Below are 15,435 nucleotides of genomic sequence, written 5' to 3' on the forward strand. Positions count from 1 at the left end.
GCAAAGCTGTTGCAACACCCAGGTTAAGATTGGATCTTACTTTGCACCATGCTGGAGGTGAATGGATTTCTCTTCTTCCACACAAACAGATCAACTTTTTTTTTCTGCAGATATATGCACCAGGTTTGTATTTTGCCCTAGGTATATTGTTCAGATGATTAATGACTCACTAGCTCACTTCATCCAGGTGTCTGTTGTACCTCAGATGGCTATTTTATTTACTTCAGATTGTAATAGGTGCATCTACAAGTGGTCATGTGGTGCCATTGTTACTGTACTGTCATTTGGTACTTCCTTTTGGAAGTACTAAAAGGCAGCACAGTAACAGCCCGTATTGCACCTTGCCAGCCATGCATGGTTATTTTTGGCCAAAATGTCGCCCTAGAAATGTGTTATAACAAGGGAGCACATTGCTGTGTCATGAGCGGCAGTGTCACAGCTTTTGCTAATGGATGCTACGATGCCACAGTGCATCACTATGGCACCGTCACATCTTGTATAGACGGGCCCACTGACTATTAAGAGCTCCACAGTTAATTTCAACCTAGCAATAAGTTATCTAGAAGCCATGAGAGAATGAATCAATTGCTACAAAGCAAAGAAACCAGGAAGAGTTGTGAAAAAAAAATGTTTATTATAGAAGTTGATGACAACTCCATGATAATCTCCAGAAAACAAAAAAGCATTCAAATAAATATACACATCATATTTATAAACAAGAAAAAATTGCTATCTTTTTTCTATGTTTCTCATCCATTTAATATTAACTGATTTTCATATTACAGATCTAAATTAACAAACCAAAATACAACTTTTAAATTAGACCATTAAAAATAAGGTCTATATTTTTAAAGGTTCTGGCCTTTAAAAATAAGTCTATATTACTATACTAGCAATAAGCAATTGCAGATCATCTATTATGAGTCCATTACTATACACCATAGATAGCTAGAGTTCCCAGCACACCTGATAAATCTGGTCATGTCTCAATGCTGAAATATCTTCTGGTAGGGCCTGAATTATGTTTATTAGATGTTGACTCAAATTTTCAACATGAGATAACATTTATATGCTATCATATTTACTCAAATTTAAGATGACCCTGAATATAAGATGACCCCCCCCCCCCAATTATTAGGTCCTATACATGGGAAATTTATAAATTTGTTATAATTTTCCAAGTATAGAAATTATTGGACGACTTTTTAATTTATCGCCACCACTGCAGGAGGGCAGGCAGTGGGGGGCAGCAAGTGGTATGTGGAAGCCAAGTAGCTTGTCCCCTGCTTGTGCCTGCCACCCTGCCACCTCTGCCCCCTGCCTGCTCCCCCACAGCTTTTGGCCCCCCTCACCCCTCTGCTTCCCCTTCTGCCCCTCCTCTCAGACTCTGTTCCTTCTTTCCCTATGCCTCTGGTTCCTCCCTTTCCATCCTCTCAGATTCTGCTTCCCCCTCCCCTCTGGCTCCTGCTTCCCCCTGCTCCTATTTACCCTTGCTCTTCAGTGGCAGGCCCCATCCCCATTTCAGCCTGGAACATCAAGCACAGCCCTAACTCAGCCCCCTTAGCAGGTGTGTGGGTGTGCACCACTGCTACAGGCTGGGCTTAGTGCCCCATGCTGCAGCATAGATAGTCTGCCTGTGCAGAGCAAAGGTAAGGGAGGAGGAAGAGAGGCAGGGAGGGGAACAGAAGCTGAATAGATGGGGAGGATGGAGGGAGGAAGCTTAAAGGAAGAGATAGTCAGTAGGCATGTGCAAAATGGGTCCTATTCAATTCAGATTCAGCCTGAATCAGGGGCAGTGATTCGATTCATTGATTCGGATCACTGTCCCTAATTTGATTCTGCCAAATCCGAATCTGAAGATTTGAAGATTTGGAGAATCAGTGATTTGGCCATAGACACAGCTTTAAATGTTTTTTCTACATACCTCGAGGTACCAGTGCAGCTCGTGAATGCTGAGATGCCGGGGTGGATGAAGCATCCCACGGGAGTGCAGGGGGGACCCTCCACATGCTCAGTGGTGAACCCAGAAATGGACTGGAAGTACTTCCAGTCCACTTCTGGGTTCACCAGGGAGCATGCAGGGTGGACTTCCACCACCCCCTGGCTCAGCAATCAGCCACGGGCACCCTGGGTTCCCCCACACACACACACACATAGGAGGCACCAGTCACTGAGCTGGGGCCCTAATAGTGAGAATCAGGAGTAGTGGGCTGGGAAAGGGCAAGGAGGAGTGGTGGCTATGGCCCCAACACTGTGTAGGGGCTGGACCCTGAACCACAACAGCCATCTCCCCATTCCCCACCACCACTCATATATGCAATTATAAAATGAGGGATATTTTTCCTCCATGTTAAATGGAAGGGTATAATGGGGCTCCTGCTCAGAAGGTGGAGGGAGCCCAGGGCCTGCTGGTGTCACAAGCCAGCTGGGCACTGTGAGTGTATCAATTTTATCAAAGGCCAACTGGGCTGTTTGATTCAATTTCAGATCAAGGAGGCAAAGTTGGGAGTAAAGTGAATGCAAATTTATTATAGCTTACACACACACACAACAGTTAACAGAAAAATAAATGCGATAAGCAGATAATGCAGTATTAAAGAGCTAATAGTAAATAACAGATAATAACAACAGATAGATCAATTCTGTCGCAGGCCAACTGAGCACTGCAAGGGTATTAGCCACTGGGCTGTTCAAAACAACAGGTAGACAGACTTGGGTTGGCAACTTATCGATAGACCCGCAATGCCAGGTACGCGTCAAGTGATTCCAGTGCTCCTCAATCGACGCTGTCAGAGGGATTACCAGGCAAGGTCCCTTGATCAGGATCCAATCCTCACTCACACCAGGAGTCAGGGGTCTGGGTGTGGAACAGAAATGACCATTCTTTTCCCTCCTTCCTGCTGGTTACCTGATGCACATGCTTTTATATTTAGTCTTATGCTAATCTGTTGGCTTTAGAGCCACTCATAATGTTGGCCTATAGCTGTTACCCTATGGGATTGAAAGGTGTTAAAATTGTCATAAAAGTTTACTACCCAGACTCAGGTTTATCCAATAAGCAAATTAAAATGCAGCACCTTTAGGTTTGAAATTGATATTGCTCTGCCTAAGCCCCAACCCCTTTTAGGTTTCATTTGAATATGCTTTCTTGGGATGTGCTTTCCTGGAATGTGTTGGGTGTGCCAAGCAGTTGGATCCAGTTTTCTATCATCAAAGCTGAACCCTGAGCAGAAACTGTTTGGTCAGCTAAACTCACACCTACAGCTTTGCCTATGGGGTCCAGTCAGTTCCATGTACAGTTAATTTTATCATTTTGGTTAAACTTATGACAGACAAGTTACATTTGCGGTTTACAAACTTACAAGTTTATATTAACTAATATTACCTGTTTAGGCAACATACCAAATGCCTCTAAAAAGCACATATTTATTGCTTATTAATCCCTCTGGTTCTGGCCATCACAGCTGGCCAGCCCAGTCCCTCTGAACAGACTTAGTCGCAAAAGGGACCTAAATAAGATGGCTGCCCACCACAGGTATAGGCAGTGGTTGGCAGGCCTGGGGCAGAAATAGAGCGTCAAATGACCAAGGGAAAGGCTCAAAAGCCTAGGACTTAGGCCAGAAGAGGCAATCTGGCCATAGAAGCTGCTGGAGGCAGAGGCCTGGAGGGGAGCCAGTCTGAACTACCTGGAGGAAAGGGCTGTTTGCCACAGAAGGGCAGAAGAGACCCTAGCTGTGAGAAATACAAGATAAGTGCTTCATACCTTTTGCATTTGTGTTACCCCAGGGTGAGAATTAACCCCAACAGGGAAGCTTGAGCTTAGCCAGTTGTATGTTTGGGAGCAGACACTCATGCTTTGATTTACATTTGAATCAGAGGACCAGAGTGACTGTCCTTACAGAGTGGCAGATTGGAGCTCACTGGGGTTCAGGAGAGGCACTCAGCTTAGCATACTCCAAGGGGCTGGAGTCCCAGGGTGTTGCATGTGGGCAGTAGTCCAAATACATTGCAAAAGGGAGTACTGTGCCATGTCAGAGAACTGGATATTTGTCAGCAAAACTGGGGTGGGGGGAGGGAAGGGAGCAACATAAGCACTGTGCCCACAAAGCGGGTGTACCTAGGGGCCGAGCAGCCCAGGCCGAGAGCCCACAGAGGGCTAAGCTTTAGCCAGGTCCCAAGAACCTAGGGTCTTGGTGTGGTAGACCCCAGTTCACAGAACCCAGCTGGGGTAAAAGTGAGCTGAATCCTGGAAGGGCCTGAGTCCAGACAAGGACCAAACCCCACATCTGCTTCCTGGGGCAGCATCCAGGAAGCTATGAGAGGTGGGTAACCGTGAGGGGACAGGACTAGAGAGCACAGAAGCAAGGGTAGGAGCCCAGTGGCACGGTGGGCTGGTAACTTTGCAGCATCAGTGTCAGCTTGGAACATTCAGTGTTACAGGAGAAAACCTGTCTTAGAATCGAGTAAAAATGATAACATTTTCTAACTGGTTTTTATAAGAAAACATCAGTCAGTAGGATTCTTTCCTGCAGTCTTTGCAAATATTAGGAAAACATCACCAGGTGCAGGAACTATCAAAGTAAAATGGTTCCCTTTCATATGTAAATTGTAAAAAATTAAAAATACAGAGCTGTATGATAATATGTAACTTATGTAACTCCTTCATAAACATGTTGGCCTTGTCCAGACGAGCTCAGACATTTGGTTCCCTGGGGACAAGTAGCAGCAACGCCCCTTGTGCCACTGCTACTTGTCCCCGGGGAACGCCTGTGCCTTGCATGCTCTGGCATGCAGCAGATTACCCTGGGTGGGGTAGGGAAGGCTGGGGCCAACAATTATGCTGGCCCAGGCAGCCTTTCCTGGGGCTCTGCAGGCCAGGAAAGCTGCAGCCATGGCATTTCTGCAGCTGGGAACCTAGCCAGCACCCGGAGTGTAGGGTCAAAACAACCTCCCACACTTCAAGGTAACAAGGTAGCAGCATGAGAAATGCCTGAATATGTGGTGTGTAGTGTCACAGACAATGCCACATATGGCACAGCCGCGGTCATCTGGACATGGCCGTTATGTCTAGGCATTGGAAAGGATAATGAAATATAGGGCTCATCACTATTCTACCTCTGGGGACCAAGAACCTCTACCATCAGAGTTAATTAATGATTTGGTGCTCTCAGTCCAGTTTCTAGAGCACCAGATAACTACCATGATATGGGGCAGTAATCAGGGTTCAAATTACACTTTGACTCTTGGGTTGGTCTTCAAAAAAAAAATTAAACTAGTTCACTGATTAACAAGTCCCCCCAAGTGAAGGAGCAATCCAATCGGAGACCCCCCAGATTATGATTTTCAAATCTTGCACAGGGGCTCTCATCTTTTATGGGGGGGGATCAGCCCCTGCCCCCCCACACCCCAAGCTCCCCCTTAATTCAAACCCTGGTAGTAATTGTCAACTTTCTTGATAGGCTCAGCAGCAAGGTCAAATAGTAAATGATAAAAAGTCTATGCCAGCAGTCACAAGTTTCATGTTTTGTAGAGTTGGCTGAAAAATGATAAATCTTTTCAAGGAAAATTGTTGAATGGGACAAAAGTTTTCAAACAGATTTGCCACCCCTTGGGGAAAGAGAGCCAGTCAGAACTGCGGCATAGAAGAGTGAATAGTTTGTCCTGTCAGTCTGTGTAGGGGTGAGATCTTGAAGTACTTTTCTGTTGGATCTGGCTCTGCAACTCCCCTATAGAGCTTCTGCCTCCATAGGAGCCACTGACCCATCCTGTACTGCTCCATGAGCATCTGAACCCACTCATCAGACTTGTCCCATGTATTGTCTGCCCCATGAATCTCTGACTTTTCTCCTTCTATTGTTCTCAGAAACTCTCCCTGCCCCCCTGCTCACCCGCAACCCCCATGCTTGCACCAAACCCAGAAGCCCAAGTTGGAATGTTTTTAAGGGTGACAGGATGGGTGCACAAAATAAGTCAGGAGATATGTTCAGAAAGAACGTGTCATTAGCAATGGTGCACATAGCTGTGGGCATGAGGTGACTGGATGAGTGTGGAGAATGAGTGCCTATCTGGAATAAGTGTGTGGCTACACAGAAGACATGGAATATGTGAAGCAAACTTTTGTCTGTTGAGCATGTGCATAATAAATGCTTAGGAGATGGATGGGATGGAGTGGGAGTCATGTGGAATGACTGCACAGAGTAGGTGTGAATAAGGCAAGTGGGTAATAGGAATATATTCCTATTACATGCTTGTTCATGTAAATGTGTTTAAATTCAAGTGTACTGAGGTTTACTTTGAAGATACGCTGTGTGGTCTTTCAAAGCTGTGCACAAGAGGTACAGGAATATCCAGTGACTGGTAGAATAAATGGTTGAACATTCTAATGTACTTCTAACACTTACGAGAATTTCTCTCTTTAACCTATTTGTAGGTGTTTGGTTCCTCTCCTTATATTATGAAATGTAAGTATTATGCATTGCTTATCCCCCCCCCCCATGAAATCAGGAATAGAACATGCCCCCTACTGCATGCTATTACACACTTAACACGCTTTAAACAGCAAAGCAGAATACCAGTCAGTTTCCTCTTCCTGGTTAGCTACATTTAGGCCAACCTGCACAAATATTGAGATGTTACATGAAAATAATATGAACTACATAATATGAAAATAATATGAACCACATAATATGAACTACCTTTTCATGATTTTTCCTTTACTAACAAATGTCTTCTGCTGATTTTTGTAAGTTACCTAGGATAAAATAATGTGTAAGGCTGTGCATCCTTCAGATCTCTGATAGGAAATCCCCATTACAGCAATAAATATTATAACTGTGGCAGGCATTTGGCAAGCTACCTTGATCACGATAGTCCTTGGCTGACAATCACACAAAACTGAGACCAGAAAGTATATCTTAAATGTTTCAGCACTTGGATTTTCCTAACTACTCCTTTCAAGTTCTTTATGAACAACTTGTGTCTAGATCAAAACATGCTAATTTCATCACTGCTGGCCAGCATCATAAAAGAATCATATGAAAGCATATGGGTACACTAACTTTTTAAGCAACCTTATCTTTCATAGAACTATTGAAGTTACTCCACAAGATAAAAGAGATTTGCTGTTTTAAAACAATAGTGTAGTTTTACATGAAAACATGTGATGGTACTGGTTGTCATACATCCTCAGTCACATTCTCAGTTAAAACACTGTCAATGGGACTCTTCAAAAGGTCTAGGGGCATTCAGGGAAACCAGGGCCTGCACAAGGGTTCATATTTGGACCCTGAGCTCTGTTCCTTGCTCCCCAGAATGACAGGACCTGAATTAACTTCAGAAGCAAACTCAACTCCTGGATGTGAAAGTACCTTATTTTGCTTTCCTCTGACAACCTTTGAAGTAGTGTTGATAGGCTGCAGAGGATCTGCTTTCAGATATTATCAGCAAGAAAGAGTATCATCATGATAAGTGGCCTCAAGGTGGCGAAGTTAAGTAAAACAGAGAAGAAAATGAAGAGATCTTGCCACCTCCTGACATTCACCGAGTGACAAACTGTCAGTACTACAAAATGGAGTGACCTAAAGCAAACTCCAGATTAGGACTCCTGACCCTATATGGAGTTGTGGCAGGTAGAATGGTGGGGTCAAAAGTCCCGTGACGTGCCTCATTCCCTGGAGCATACAGTTACCCCTTGTGCCTTTATTTAACAGGAAGCACTGCTTTACTGTGCCTCAGGGGTATAGGTTGTAGCTATGTGGGTCGAAGGATATAGGCAGACAAGGTTCTTTGGGTAAATCCAGTACCTTTTATTAGACCAACTAAAATAGTTGGGAAAATTCTTCTTTACAAGTTTTCAGGTACGAACATCCTTCATCAGGGTGAGGAAGAGTATGCAGTTGGTCTGTCCTCTTCCTGGATAGAATAGAAAAGAAGTCAGGGGCCAGTATACATGCAAGGAAGCCAGTCAGTGAAAATGCAGACTGAGGCAGTCAATGGGTGACAAACAGATGGTGGGTGGGGGAGGGGGATAAGAATATAGCTAGTAAATAGTAGAGAGGTTACCTGGAGTATCAGATATTAGGCAGGTTATAATATGTCATAAATCCAATGTCTATGTTTAGCCCATGATTTTTTGTATCCGGTAGGTTGATGAAATGAAGCTTGTAGACTCATCTGTGGAAGGTGTTTTGTAAATTCCCTTTAAAGATTAGAACTGAGAGATTAGGGAGAGAGTGGTTTTCTCGTGAGAAATGTGCCCCCACAGGTAATTGGGTATTCTGGTCTTTGATAGATTTTCAGTAGTTCTGTAGTAACTGCCATATGCCCACAGCTATCTTGCTGTAAGTGAAAAGTAAATTAAGCTATTGTTGTAGAGTAAGAGTGGACATCCAGAAAGTTGTGTCCAGCAGACAAGATAAGGTAATTCCCCAACCCCTTTTAACATGTATTTTGCTCAAAGGACAGGCAGCCTAACATTGTACTACCATATCTTTTAGTTAGTCCTACTGCCTAAGTACAGAAAGTCAAAAAGCCTAAGGCTGAATCAGTTCAATCTTCACAGGTTAGTCTAAGCTGAATAGATTGAACCGGTAAGCAATTGAACAGACATTCAGTTTTGATTTCAGAAATGGAGCCACGTACCTGCAGTAGCCGAGGCCAGAAACCAAGGGTTCTGGAGCACATATCCCTGCCCAGCTGGACCAAGGCTAGCCCACCCACTCTGTGAGGTGGGTTTGTAGGGGGGTGCAAAGCATCCTGGGGTGCTGAGGGACAGTGAATTATCTTGAATCTGGAGGGGATCTGAGACAGTTCAATAAACTGATTTAACTTAAATCAGTTAAGTCTGATACTACAACCATCCAGGTTTAGCTTAAACCAATTTGGATCATTTTGAAAGCAGTTTATGTTCATTGAAGATCTGTTGTGCCACAGATTTGAATAACTTTCTGATCACTTATGCAGGTTTATGTATAATTTCTGACCCTAGCCATTGTGAGCATGTGGTAGTGGGCTAGCCTATAGGTAACAAAGTATAATATATATTTATTTATTTGGATTTATACAATAATACTGGTAACAAGGTGTGTCTGTACATGATTCTTATCCAAAAAAAAAAATTAAACTACAACTACAAAAAAAAATTAAACCACCCACAAAACTAGACTTTCTAAAACAGTGATTCTCAACCAGAGTGCTGCTATAATTTAAGCCCTGTTAGGTGTGCAAACACAGGATTCACAAGATAAACCCAGAGATTTCAAATAGGAATTGATAATGTCAAAACCATTCTGACCTGTTGTGGTCTTTCTGAATGCTTTGCAACAGAACTGAGTTATTATTTTTTCGTAGTCAAAAATAAAAAGTGAAAACTAATAGCTGGCATTTTCTGAGGGGTGCCTTGAGTCTAATAAGTGATGTCTTGCAGTTAGAAAGGTTGAGAATCAATGCCCTAACATATACAAAAATCCTCCCATCCTTCACAAACACCTGCACAAGGAATCTAACACTGTAGCATGCCCTACAGATCAACAGCCAGGGTGATTTGGAATGGGGATACAGAGAGGCACAAACTGCTGTCAGTCCTCTCTCTTTCAAACAGAAAGGGATCCAGTTCAAACATTGGGACAAGACAAGAAGGGATAGATAGATGCTAGTCATTAGACAAGTCTGGGTTTGTATGAATGACCTATTATGGACTGTCAAAATATAAATGGTGTCACCTCAGAAACACAGTGGAAGAGCAGTGCCCATAAACTATGTGAAAGCAACATGACTAGAGTTGGAAACAAAGAGTTGAGAGTTCAGGGAACTGTGTTATGAACTGCGTAGCAGTTTGTAAATGGGTTTGTACTCCCCTCCCCAACTGAGGGAATTATTGGCAGGGTAGTATGCTGTGGAGGGACACAGCAGCCCAGCCACCGCCTCTGTCCTCTATAGAGTCAGGCCCGGTCAATCAACTACTTAACTGTATACAAATTTATTATTATAATAAAAGCATTAAAGGGTAAGGACATAGATTATATATATGTACAAATTTACAAAACAATAAACTATATATATACACATATGGTATAGGTGTGGCAGGAAACTGTAGGTGCCTGCCACTTCAAGGGCCTGGGCCAAGCTGCCAACATGTGCCTGATTGCAGCAGCCATTTTAAATCTCTGGCTGCCTTTATAATTGCATCAGTTCCCTACTGGCAGAGGAGTTAACAACATTGACTGGCTGCAAGGCTGCTGGTATCATCCTGGAGGTAAGGGAGGAGCTGTAGGGGATGGTTTGGAGGCTCCTGGTCCTGAACATAACCTAAAACTGCACCTGCCGGGAGGGGGTGGCCTGGTGGGGCTCTCAGTGGTGCTGGAGCCCCCAGGAAATACCAGGCCAGTGGTCACCCTGCTGAAAGGTGAGTAGGGGCACCTTAACCCTAGCCCTTGCCTTCTGGTGGGTAGAGAGCAACATCTAAGGCCGAGCACAAGGACCTGCTACTCCAGGGGGAAATGAGAGTCCCTGTGAGACCCTGGAGCACCAGTTGTGGTGTAAGCGAGGGGATTAACATCAAAGAAAGGAGTAGAGGCCCGGTAAGATTCAGGAAGTGCCTGAGCCAGTTGGAGAGAGACCCGACAGGGCCAGGCATGCTCCCCAGAGCACCTGAGCCAGGAATGGGGAACCCCACTCCAGAAAATGCAGGCAGGAGGCAAAGACCCTGCTGAGGGACTCAACTGGTCAATGCTGGGGCCAGAACCTCAGGGTCAAAAGGGCCAGGGGCCCACTGCGATGGACGCCCACAATGATCGAAGGAGCTCGGGGTCCTGGCTGGGCCTGAGACAGGGCCAGGGCTTACAAAAGCCAAAGGTTCCCATGGTTGGGGACCAGAGCTAATGGGCAAAGGCAAGGGTCCAACTAACCACCTGAGATGCCATCTGCAAGTCTTGGGCTGTGGTGTAGGGGTGGTATGGAGCTACAGATGCCCCCTTAATATCAGAGTGCAACAATGGGCAGCCTCCCACCTTAACACTTTTATTAATTCCCAACAAGGCGTGGTGGGTGATATAGGCAGGTGGCATGCCCAGAGGTAGGTAGGGAGCTAGTGGCAGCTAGCCAGGGATACCCATTTTGCCACAATAGGGTTTACAGTTTTGTATCATATAGTGGTTTATTGTTTTGTAGGGTTTATCATTTTACACACACACACACACACACACACACACAAGTGAACAATAGAAAAACCCAGAACAAAAGATATTGATTGGGCAACCTTATAACTCGATAAATCTACAAACTGTTATTCACATAAACTGTAAGGTACAATCTACATATAGCAAGCAATCCTTAGACTACCTGGGTGCCCTCCAAGGCAGGGGCCCCCACTCCCATTGTATCACTACAGAAAAGGAGGTGGGGGGGGGAAAGAAAAGAAGAGGGAGACTCCAAAGACTCCTAAGATCCCCCCTCGCCCCCCCATTCACCCAGGAGATGCCCCTTCACAACCCTGGGGGTCCCTCCCCTGTGGGGACCCTCTCTCCAGAGGTTGCCTCCCATTCTGCAGGTCGGGCTCTGTTCCCCACCAGGCTTTCATGCTGCCCAACTCTGCTGCCGATGGCCTGGCTTAGGGCCACATGCACCACTGTGTGTAGCGGGTACTTCACCTTGTGCTAGGGGTTGGGGGCCTGGACAGCCTTGTGCAGCACCAGAGCTCGGTCTGCTCCTGGGTCCTCTGTGCAGCATCATCTGCACTGAGCTACTGCCCCTTGTCAGCAGCTGTAGACCCAAGCCACCTCAAGCAGCTCCCAGAGTCTCTCACCCTCCATGCAGCGCCTCCTGCACCGAGCTCCCAGCCTCATGCAGAGAAGCAAGCAGCTCCAAAGTTCCTGCTCCATGCACTGGTCTGTCCACATGCCAAAGGTTGAAGACCTGAGCCACCTTGCACAGCTCCCAGGATCCAGACACCATGAGCCATGCTGCATACCGAGAGCCTAACCACTGGAGTCATCTGCAGCTCCCTGCCAATGGAAGTCTTCAGGGGCTCTTCCTGGACTACCACTTCACCCTGCTGAGCAGCTCTCCTCAGCTCTTCTAAGCCCCGCTCTTCTCTCTTCTCTGTCCCCGACACACCTCCCCATGATGGGCACACATCTCCTTTTATACTCTCCCCAAAGTCTTCCGGACCTGACGGTATTGCAGTCTACAGTCAGGTCCGGGAAAGCTCCTCTCCCCCTCCCCTCAAAGGGGAGTGACCTCACTTCCCTTTCTGCCTTCTGATTGGTGGATGGGATCCACCAATCAAAACAGCAGAATCTAAAGCCTGGGACTCAGCCCAAGCTCGGAAAGGTAATCCTGCTACAACTGTCTGGCTACAACAGTGAGAGAGCAAATCCTGGATGTTGTCAGGAAGAGGAGTAGATAGTGCTGTCAAAATAGACAAGCATTTTCATTTTGCTTCCTCACTTTAATCTGAACACACTAAAATACTATGTTCCAGTTCACTGATAAAATTTCACTGTGTCACTGAAAAATATCTGCTAATTACTTAGTTTCCAGAGCAGTAAATCTCAGGTGTTCAAGACAATGACAAAAAAAAGAGGTGCTCAAGCCAGAGGCAGTCTCTGCAAGCAGGGTTCAAATCACATTTCGACTCTTGGGGAGGCTCTGCAAAAAAAAATTAAACTGGTTCATTGATTAATTAGTCCACCTAAGTGAAGAAGCAGTCCAATCAGAGACCACCCCCACCCCCCAGGTTATGATTTTCAAATCCTACAGGGGAGCTCTCATCTCTTATGGGGAAGGCTCAGCCACTTTCTCCCAGACTGGCCAGATACAGTCCCTGGGCTGTATTTTTGACACCCCTGGTCTAAATGATATACACATATAATATAGTATAGATTTTGCAAATTTCTTAGGAAGTTTCCTGGTGCCCATCGATATCACTTCCATATTGTTCAGACTGAGCTCTAGCCAGATGGTTTTTATCCTTACCACTACCAGACAAGGAAATGATACCATCTGGCTCCAGTAGAAAAGATGCATAGAATTGGTACTTTCAGAATATTGATGGCACTGTAACTAATATTACCTCATGATCTTGCCCAGCAGCACCAGTTAAACACTGAACAAGAGGGGTGACAAGACTGATCCCTTTGGGAATCCACAGTTGAAAGCTTGAAGGTGTAAGAGCAGTTACCTATCACCACCCTATGTGGTTTCTCTACTATGAATAGATGGAACCACTTTAAGGCAAATCCTTCTGTCCCATATTTCCCACTCACGTCAATGGCACCTCATGGCCAGTTGTATTAAAGATGGCTGAAAGATCTACCACAAATAGCAAAGACCTGAATCTATTCTCATGAGATTATGAACCACAGAAACTAATTTTATTTCTATGAACAAAAGAAACACCTGCAAGTAATTTATAAAGCATCCCTCAAATATACACTGGTGTAGATATACAGAAAAGTTATTCTATAGGTACATATGAGTTATAACTTAGACTCTATACATACATCAAGTGCTCCTGATGACACAGAGGTAACCACAAAAGTGATGTTGTTGTGGTTTGTGATATTTTGAAAACAATTCAAAGTGTGAATAAAGTGCTGTTTAGTTTTCTCATGTAGCAGGCTTAGAACATCCATGGTTTCCCTAGAAAAAGTTTATTACAGTCAGATTACACTTACCTTACCTTTTCATTTCCTTTCAAAATGTAACTTTCTAGAGACTTTCTCTTTTAAGAAATCAGTATCAATAGTATTCTGGTTATCCTCAAGAGGTAGAGATATACTCTCACCTTTGATTCTGCTTAGGTGTTCTCTATTCCTCCTGTGATGCTGACCCACCAGAGTGGTTATAATGTCTGATCGTGTTGCAGATGGATTAGTTGTTACGTTGGCAGGTTGCCAACCAATTTCTTTTTGAAATCTAATATGCTCTCCAACTGGCAATGGAGAGAGCTGTTTGACCTTCTTCAGGTTTGTTTGTTTGTTTCTATTTTCCTTGTTGCATAGTTGGTTTGTAACTATTTCATGGTAAATAGTGCTTCACTTAAGAAGCTTCATACACTGTTTTGAATGTCAGCCCATGAAGTGATGACCTTATGATCCCCATAAAGCATTATGTAGGAAATTGCAACATTTCCTTATGAGTTTAATGTAACAAGTTTGCCATCCTGGAGGGCACACAGTAATGCCACTAACCATGCCCCTGAATTGACAGGAGCACCATCTGCCCTCACCATTCCCTGATAAGAAAACATCAAGAGTGCTTCAAACACACATTTGCAGCACAGTGAGCAACTGAAAAAGAAAGCATTTTAAAAACAAGAAGGCACTAAAGCTCAAGAATAGTACTTATTAATACATATCCAATAATAGTTGGACTAGTTCTCTTAGCTATCCAGCTAGCACACAGGTCAGCCGCTCTCCGCCTGATTGGTATCAGGGTTACAAAAGTTATGAAGTCCCAGTCATATGGCTTAATATGGTGACAGTATGTGTTGGGTGGGGAGAGAAAAGGGAGGGAACAAGTTTGTAAATTTTCTATCATTTGGCCCAGCAGAACTTCCCTTGAGAAATCCAACAGGAGTGAACTGACAGGAAGTAAAACACCAAATGAACTAGTGTGGGTACCAGACATAATATAACTGTACTAGTATAAATCTGTGCCCAGACTACTATATATCCTGCTTTTCAGCAGGACTAATTTATTCAGACCTAATTCAGTTATTTCTATGCAATACTGCATCAAGACATATATTGAGTATTGTGTCTAGTCATTTCATCAACAGGGCAAGATTTGTCTTTTCTCAGAACGTGCTCTTGGCTTGATAAGAAAAGCCTATGGTTTTCAGTGAGACATATAACTCTCAGCATGACAACTGTAGGGCAGTTGTTCATCTGCAGCGTTCTCCCTTTCTGTGCCTATGCAGTTCAAGCTGGGGATTTCTGCCATGGAGTGTGGAGTACAGAAAATGGGTGAAATGTGTGTTTGTCTGTATCCTCAGTGGGCTCAGATGACCCAGCCATCTTTTGAGGAGAGGGGTGCCCATGCATGAGGATACATAGAAACAGCAATTTTAGCTCTCCCCTAAACTGAGCCCTTCTAATCATAATGGAAACCAATTTAAAAATTAATTTCTTGGGGTACAAATTGCAGTCATTTAATTTGGAAGAGTTTTGTTCTGTGGCAAATATATCTTTATTGAAGTACTATATTTGATTTTTTAATTGCCTAGGTCTGAGAAAATATATGTTTTTTATTGTGGTTCTTTTATTGTGATGACATTTTTTTCTTTTTCTCTCTACACTAAATGCCATGTGGGTGTAAGATTATTTTAATACAGTCGTCAAATAATATTTTGTTCAATAAAATAATCCAACAATAAGAAAGCCGAACTGAATTATTTAACATGTTAACTCTGAGAGGTAACTTTTTAAAAATAAG

Source organism: Crocodylus siamensis, chromosome 2 (assembly GCF_052110815.1).
Source record: "Crocodylus siamensis isolate JL-2025a chromosome 2, ASM5211081v1, whole genome shotgun sequence".
In the NCBI taxonomy this organism is placed as follows: Eukaryota; Metazoa; Chordata; order Crocodylia; family Crocodylidae; genus Crocodylus; species Crocodylus siamensis.